General features: G+C 41.1%; 1 protein-coding gene across 1 annotated transcript in view; it reads right to left on the reverse strand.

The window, feature by feature from the left end:
• The window catches only part of MTHFD2L (methylenetetrahydrofolate dehydrogenase (NADP+ dependent) 2 like), a 266,611-nt gene that overhangs the window by 210,121 nt on the left and 50,110 nt on the right, over nucleotides 1-6,380 (reverse strand). The window lies entirely within an intron of this gene.

The raw sequence follows: 6,380 nt of genomic DNA on the forward strand, positions 1-6,380 counted from the left end.
TAAAGCCTCCAAATTGTAAGAATAAACTCTTGTTTGTTCAAGCCATCCCATTGGTGGTATATGCCTGTCAGAGAGGTACTAGGTAACCAGAACAGCCACCAAATGCCTTAACCACAACACCACCACAGCTCCTTGAACAGACTACAGTATAGTATAAACATAACTTTTATATTCACTGTTGTTGCAGTTGTTATGTGCCATCGAGTTGGACCTGACTCACAGTGACCCCTCCTTGGGTTTCTAAGGCAATATCACTATGGAAGTAGATTGCCCAACCTTCCCTCAGAGGAATGGCTGGTGGGTTTGAACCGCCAGTCTTCTGGTTAGCAGTCAAGTGCCTTAGGCACTATGCTACCAGAGCTCCTTTTATATCCACTAGGAAACAAAAAAATTGTGTAACTCACTTTATTGTAATACTCACTTTATTGTGGTTGTCTGGAACAAAATCTACAATATCTACAAGGCATGCCTGTACAGGGTATAAATGGTTCTCAAATGTAGTAACAATTAGTAGGGCTCATGAAGTGACTCCTCACTGGCAATCTCTAGGTAGCTTCAATTAAGCATGAGGAAACTTAATAGATTATTTTCTTAACAACAACAATCAAAACCCAAACCTGTTTCCTTTGAGTTGATTCCAACTCATGGCATCCCCATGTATTATGGAGTAGAACTGCCCCATAGGATTTTTTTTTTTTTGGCTATAATCTCTGCAGAAGCAGATCACCAGCCCTTTCTTTCACAGTGTCACTGGGTGAGTTTGAACTGTCAGCCTTTGGGTTAGTAATTCAGTGCAAACTGTTTGTAGCACTCATGGGCATGAAGAAAGTTAATAGATTGTTTTCTTGAAGATATCAAATTTTATTTTGTGCCAGTCAATATATTACTCATACTTGGATATAAGGAGTTCTGGTGGTATGGTGCCTAAGGCACTTGACTGCTAACCAGAAGGCTGGCAAACCTATCAGGTGCTCCACAGAACGAAGATGGGGCAATATACTTCATAAAGATTTAGCACCTCAGAAACCCAAAGGTGGTCGCCAAGAGTTGGAATCAACTCAATGGCAATGAGTTTGGTTTTTTGGTTATACTTGGATATCATATCCCCTCTGTACTCCACAACCACCATCAACACTATAAAGCTCTGGAAAGGTAAGGATCATCTCCCACCTACTCTGTATAAACTTCACAGTAGCTCAAATGTCTCCTCCTCCATAAAGTCTCCTTTGATCGCATTTCTCCTCCACTGGAGAGAATCTCCTTGCAGTGTCTAGCTGTGTTGAGTATCAGCACCACTACTCTACCTTAACACTTTAGCATATTCTTAGTTCCCTAAATATTTCAAGCTCTTGAAGAATTGTAAGAAGCTCTTTCTCACAAAACAGCTGGGATCTAGATGTATTATCAAGAGTAAAAACTAGCCATGAATACACACGTATTAATAAAGCTAAATTACAGTATGGCCATTTTTCTTCTAGTTTAATTATCTTTGGCTTTAAGATAAAAATGAATCATTAGAGTTCTGAATCTTTTCTGGCAAAGAAATACACAGTGTGAGCTGCATGTGAGTATCATTAGAACAAGTAATATAGATATGAATTTGCTGAGTTAATCCTCCTTCATTATCTCCATTAGTTAACAATGCACATAATTACTGCTCTAGCAGACATGGACATTTCCAAAATTAATTTTCCCACAAACTCCAAATCTTCAGTAAGCAGCTCTCAACAATTTATTCTATTAATAATATATGTCAACACACTTCTATTATATATGCCTGAGATTAAACACCACCCATGTTTACCTCATTTATAAATCACTAGTGTTGTCTCTAACAACAAAAATAATGTTGCAAACTTTCCAATATCATTTTTAATATAATTTATTACCTTTTATATACTGCAATTATAATGGCACACTGGTACCTTTAATAACCAAAAAAAACCCCCAAACTCACTGCTGTTGAGTCGATTCAGACTCATAATGACCCCTTCTTGGGTTTCCGAGGCGGTATCTCTATGGAAGTAGATTGTCCAGTCTTCCTCCAGAGGAGTGGCTGGTGGGTTTGTAGGTAAATTTAACCAATGCACAGTGAATTACTTAGTATGGCTCTACTAGCCATGGTCTTTGTGATTCCCACCAGATTACTAGGGGGAACTATGCAAATATAAGGTGTTTATGGTCCATCAAGGGGACTTGATAGCTTGTTAGTAATGTAAATAAGGTATATGGCACCCTGTGGGAGTAACCAAAAAAACCAAACTCACCATGGAAATAAAGTATATGGAACAACAGTGTGAGGACTGGTCAGTTTTGTCATTCTAACCAAAACAAAACACACTGCCTGTCAGTCGGATCCAACTCATAATGACTTCTCCTTGGGTTTCTGAGGCATTATCATTACGGGAGTAGATTGCCCAATCTTCCTTCAGAGGAGTGGTTGGTGAGTTTGAACCACAAGCCTTCTGGTGAGCAGTCAAATGCCTCAGGCACTACACCACCAGAGCTCCTAGGCTTAAAATGAGCCCACCCTAGAGACGGAAGGGAGGAATCTCACTGTCATCAAGAAAGAAAAGCTGGAGGTGGACTGGAGTGCATCCTTGAACCCAAAAACCCTGCACTAGACCTCCTTGGCAGCAAGGACAGGAGACCCCTGTGCTGGACCTCGTTGGCAGAGAGTCAGGAGAGAGATGGTGTCAGCGGCAGCAGCAGAACCAGCTTTCACATGCATATGAGGCAACTGAAAAGAATCATAGCTTGGGTCAGATGCACTTCAGTCCTCAAAGTGACAGCTTTGCTTTTTAACACTTTAAAGGGCTCTTTTTAGCAGATTTCCCCAGTGCAATATGTCATTTGATTTCTTGAATGCTGCTTCCATAGGTGTTGATTGTGGATCCAAGTAAAATTAAATCCTTCACAAGTTCAATAAGTTCTCCATTTATTATGATGTTGCTTATTAGTCCAGTTGTAAGGATTTTTGTTTTCTTTATGTTGATGTGTAACCCATACTAAAGGCATACTAAAGATGACAGGTACTTAGAGAACATTGCCACATGTGCTCATACACCATCACATTTGATCTTCATCAGTAAGTGCTTCAAATCTTTTTCACTTTCAGCAGGAATAGTTGTGTCATCTGTCAGTTTGTGGTACTGTAGAAGCTTACATATTGCTGTGATGCTGGAAGTTATACCACTGCTATGTCAAATACTAGAAGGGCCACCAATGGTGGACAGGTTTCAGCAGAGCCTCCAGGCTCAGAAAGACTAGGAAGAAGGACCTGGTGATCTACTTCTAAAAAAAGTGGCCAGTGGAAATCTCATAAAATAGCAGCAGAACACTGTGCGTAGGGCTGGAAGATGAGCCCCTCAGGTTGGAAGGTACTCGAAATACGACCAAGGAAGAACTGCCTCCTCACTCAGGAGTAGTAAAGGGTAAAAGGATACTGGCACACACACAGATCATTAACTACTTCTATTAGGAACATGGACGTTGCTTTCACTCATATTGGAACAATATACAGAATTTAGGAGCTCTGGTAGCATAGTGGCTAAGACACTTGCCTGCTAACCAGACGGCTGGAGGTTCAAACCCACCAGCCAGTCCTCGGAAGGAAGGTTGGGCAATCCTACTTCCGTAGTGATACTGCCTCGGAAACCCAAGGAGGGGTCGCTATGAGTCGGGTTTGACTCGACGGCACATAACAACAACAACATACAGAATTTAGCAGAAAGTGATGAGTTAAGTGACCCTTGTGTCTGCTGCCCACAACACTGGTGAAGGCAACCACAACAATGACCTTAATCCCTTTGCCATGTTTCCTTTTCATGTCCATCCCCTCCCCAGGAAGCTCCTTGGCATCCAGCTATTAAACCAAAAAACCAACTCACTGCCGTCGAGTTGGATTCGACTCAGCGACCCCTCCTTGGGTTTCCAAGGCAGCATCACTACAGAAGTAGATTGCCCAATCTTTCTTCCGAGGAGTGGCTGGTGGGTTTGAACTGCCAGCCTTCTGGTTAGCAGTCAAATGCCTTAGGCACTACGCTACTGACAACACCAAGTTTCTGGGATGATGCCAAGATGACAGGCACTTATAGAATGTTGCCACATGTGTTCATATACCATCACATTTTGATGGGCTTTCTTGGTGATGTGGGGTCACTATTCCTCCCAGCTCAGTCACTAGTTGTCTAACCTAGGATAATCAGTTAAAGCTTTAAGCCTCAGCTTTCTTATCTATCAAATGAAATAACTAGATGACTTCTAAGGTACTAAGAAAAACAAACCAAACCCACTGCCAATGAGTCAATTCTGACTCATCATGACCTCCACTGGGTTTCTAAGGCTGTAAATCTTTATGGAAGCAAATTGTCTCATCTTCTTCTCATGGAACAGCTGGTGGGCTTGAACTGCCAAATTTCTGGTTAGCAGTCAAACGCTTTAAGGAGCTCTGGTGGCGTAGTGCCTAAGGCATTTGACTGCTAACTGGAAGGTTGGCAGTTCATACCCACCAACTGCTGTGGAGATGGAAGATGGGGAATCTATTTCTATAAAGATTTGCCACCTCGGAAACCCAGTGGGGGTCACTATGAGTCAGAATCAACTTGATGGCAGTGAGTTAGTCAAATGCTTTACATACAGCACCACCACAGCCCCTTTCTAAAGTACTTAGTAAGACGTTTTAGGAATTCTAGATGCAACATTCCAAACTGTGGTGAAATGAGTTCCTTTTATGTGGCCTTTTGCCTTGATTCTTTGGAAAAACAGCGTGAGAGATTTTTCTCCTAACTACCGAGGAACTGTGTTTGCCCTAGTTTTCTGCCCCAGAGAGTCTGTTACATTGGTCCAGGTTAACTGACATTTTCTTGGTAAGCTATAAACAACACGAAATTTGATACTTTTTGTCCAGCCCTGAACTGCAGCCTACCCTGTGATTAGTATGCACTTTGCAGGGACTGGACTATGAAAATAAAGCGTCTGTGGACTGCCAAATCAAGTGTCTGTAGCCTACTATGCAAATAATGTCTTTGTAGCCTAGCAAGAAAGGACTGGCCAGTTCTTGGCTGTGGTGGGAAGCATATACCTTGAAATTGATAAGGAACTTCCATATATAATGAGCCAACCCAACAGAGTTTTCAGAGACGGAAAGAAGTAGGAAGACTGGAAGCAAGACAAAGCAGAAAGAACAAAAGGCAAGAGAGAAGAAGCAAAGAGAAAGGAAGCAAGGAACCTTCTAAAATAGTTGTAATGTAGATCAAAGGCTGTTAACACTGAAGACAGTAGCAAGAGACTTGGAATAGGTCCAGTGGCAGAGCTGGAAGTGACAGGCTTGGAAGAGGCCCTATGGCTAAATCGGTGGTGACAGATGGCAGGGCCAAAAGGAACCTGTCTTCAGGGGGCCAAGAGGAGGCCTGCCCTTAGGGGCTAAGAGGAAGGCTGCATTGCCTGAGAGAAGCTGAGAGAGCTGTCCTGCCCTGAAGAAGGGAGACTTTGACTACACGTTCCCTACCTGCCTGTTGATCCTGATCCTAAGTTGTACCTTGTTGCTTCCTTAATAAACCACTTAAGTATGATCTATGAGTTCTGTGTGATGTTGCAATGGATTATCAAACCCAGAAGGGAAGCAAAGAGAGTCATTGAAGGTGTCAGAGATTAGAGTGGAGATATGTCTGACCTTCACATCACGAGAATCAGCCTTGGGCTTATCCTGGTCATTATCTCTCCTGAAGTTAGACAAGTTATGATGCTACTAGTAATACCCCTACCATTTCACGTAAGCTTTTCTTGACAATGTTCCACATAGTTCTTAGGCTTTCTTTTTTTTTTTTTTTTCCTCATTCTTTTTTTCTGATTTTTCCTCTAACATATTGAGAAATTTTACTTCAATCTCACTAGTTCTGTCTTTCATTAATTCACTTCTACTCTTTTGCCCTTCTGATACATTATCTGTTTCTGATAATGTATCAGAAAGTTTAGTATTAATCTTCTGGATTTCTGTTAGCTGCTTTTCTATCATTTCTAGTTTTCCATTTATTTGTCAATTTGTTTATGTATTATTTGGGTTTTGTTTGTTTGTTTGTTTTAATTTTTCTAAAACTTACTTGATCTTGTCTGTGGTTTCCCCAAACTTTCTCTCAATCCATTGAAGGTACCTAAATATTATTATTGTGCTTTATTTATCGGGTAGTTTTGATAGTATTTCTTCCTCTGGAAGATTCTTTGGCCCTGTATTTTGATCACTTGTTCGAGCCATGTTCCCTTGTGTGTGTGTGTGTGTGTGTGTGTGTGATTTGAAGTTAGCTGTTGCCTCTAAGATATTATAGTGTTGATTATATGTTGACTTACTTCACTTTGAATTATTGTTTCCTTTTTTAAAAAAT

The sequence above is a fragment of the Orycteropus afer genome, unplaced genomic scaffold (genome assembly GCF_000298275.1).
Source record: "Orycteropus afer afer isolate SDZICR_OR568_19922 unplaced genomic scaffold, OryAfe1.0 scaffold00505, whole genome shotgun sequence".
Taxonomy (NCBI): Eukaryota; Metazoa; Chordata; class Mammalia; order Tubulidentata; family Orycteropodidae; genus Orycteropus; species Orycteropus afer.